This window comes from Sinocyclocheilus grahami, unplaced genomic scaffold (genome assembly GCF_001515645.1).
Source record: "Sinocyclocheilus grahami isolate Dianchi unplaced genomic scaffold, SAMN03320097.WGS_v1.1 scaffold301.1, whole genome shotgun sequence".
Taxonomy (NCBI): domain Eukaryota; kingdom Metazoa; phylum Chordata; class Actinopteri; order Cypriniformes; family Cyprinidae; genus Sinocyclocheilus; species Sinocyclocheilus grahami.
Genome location: NW_015505480.1, coordinates 972,586 through 974,772, shown reverse-complemented (window position 1 = coordinate 974,772; position 2,187 = coordinate 972,586). Strand labels below are relative to the sequence as shown.

The window sequence follows — 2,187 nt, the reverse complement described above, 5'->3', positions numbered from 1 at the left end:
TGCAGCCTTGGTAAGCATGAGACACTTTCAAAAACATTAAAAGATCTTATACAGCTCAAACTTTTGTACAGTATATTTACATTATCAAAACCAAGACACAATGTCAAATTACATGCATCTCTTTTTTTCAAACATTTTTACATTGCTTAAAAAATGTGGTTATTATTGCACTGGCAGGGTAATAAGCCAAACACAATAATGTGGAGGCACTGCTTCCATTACCCTCCTCACATACATGGAACTGAATTTTAATGAAAACACAATAAACTTTGTCCCTCTGAAACTTTATTTACTTGATGTTGCTGTTTGACAGTTTTACTTAAAAACAACAAATTCTATGTGTGTGTATTTAACATAATTCTATCTCATATTACATATATATTACTTTGTTACACTTTTGTATAGTTGATTATAATTCAGATTTTTGTTGGGGGCACTGCCTCTCTTACCTGCTTGGAAAAAAAGCCCCTGACATATACCATACACTGGTAGAGATAACCTATTCATTCTGCAACATTTCTGGAGGGCTGGAAGATTCGAGATACAGTGGTGGGTGGTGAATGTATGTGTGTGAGAGAGAGACAGAACTGAGTGGAAAAATAAATCGAAAGAGAGACAGTGTGGGTGGGACAGACAGAAGGGATGGAGGAGGGATGTTACCGCAAAATATCTCCTTTTCATCTGGCATACTCAGACCAAACACACACAGACGCTGCCTTTCCTCTGGTTATAGAGGCTGAATATAAAACAGACAAGAGTCTGTGCTTTGTCCCAGGTGTGTGTCTGTCTGTCTGTCTGTCTGTCTCTGCTTGGTCTGTTGAGCCCCAAACAAACACACACACACACACTGAGACTGAAAGTGCATACACACAAACATGCACTAATGAATGTGCGAAGGAACTCAAAATAACATTTTAGCTAAAAATAAAAGCTTATGAAGCCCAGCCATCTCTCACCTAAAAGAGGACTATCATACAGCAAAAACTGAATTTTTAAAGGGTTAGTTCACCCAAAAATTAAAATTAGCTTGTGTTTTATTTACCCTCGAAGCATCCTAGGTGTATATGACTTTCTTCTTTCAGACGAATCCAGTCGGAGTTATATAAAAAATTGTCCTGGCTATTCCAAGCTCTATCATTGTAGTCAGCGGGTGTTGCAGTTGAACAGCCCACAAGTCGTCAAATAAAGCACGCGCATTCATAATAAAACTTGCCGCAGACGGCTCCGGGGGATGAATAAAGCCCCCCTGTAGCGAATCCATGAAATCCATTTTTGTAAGAAAAATATTAATATTTCAAACGTAATAAACACTTTTTTTCTCAAGATAGAGCTTGGAATAGCCAGGACAATTTTTTATATAACTCCGTCTGGATTCGACTGAAAGAAGAAAGTCATATACACCTAGGATGCTTCGAGGGTAAGTAAAACACAAGCTAATTTAAATTTTTGGGTGAACTAACCCTTTAATCACTGAATTTGAAAAACATTATTACGTTCTTATTCTTAGTCTAAATACATCTGTACATATTATTTACAAAATCATTCCAAATTTAAAACAACTACTTTTTTAAATATAAGAACATTTACAATTACATAATTTTATCAGAAATTAAGAAATTTCAGAAAGACCAATAATATTAATAATAAAATTAATAAGAAAGTAAGTGAGTAAACCATTTAATTCACTATTTTTATATAAAATAGCTCAAATAAATAAAACAAACTAATGGTAATTTTATATGTTTTATATGCCTGTTTTAACTTTTAACATGATTACATTTTGGAATTTTCCAAACAGATTTTTAAAGGGGTCGTATGATGTTGCTAAAAAGAACATTATTTTGTGTATTTGGTGTAATGAAATGTGTTTACGTGGTTTAAGGTTCAAAAAACACATTATTTTCCACATACTGTACATTATTGTTTCTCCTCTATGCCCCGCCTTTCTGAAACGCGTCGATTTTTAAAAAGCTCATCGGTCTGAAAAGCGAGGTGTGCTGTGATTAGCCAGCTATCCAGTGTGTTGTGATTGGCCGAATACCTCAAGCGTGTGACGGAAATGTTACGCCCCTTACCATATTGTGACGCCCTGTCCAGCCGGAGTGACGAGACAAAAACATTAAAACCCATTATAAACGAGGCATTTGTTGCATCCAGTGGGGACATAATTACGGATTATAATGACTT

The 2,187-nt window shown here is 35.4% G+C and overlaps 1 protein-coding gene across 1 annotated transcript in view; it reads right to left on the bottom strand.

Annotated features, from left to right (window-relative positions):
• The window catches only part of LOC107601184 (syntaxin-binding protein 5-like), a 102,371-nt gene that overhangs the window by 61,671 nt on the left and 38,513 nt on the right, over positions 1-2,187 (bottom strand). The window lies entirely within an intron of this gene.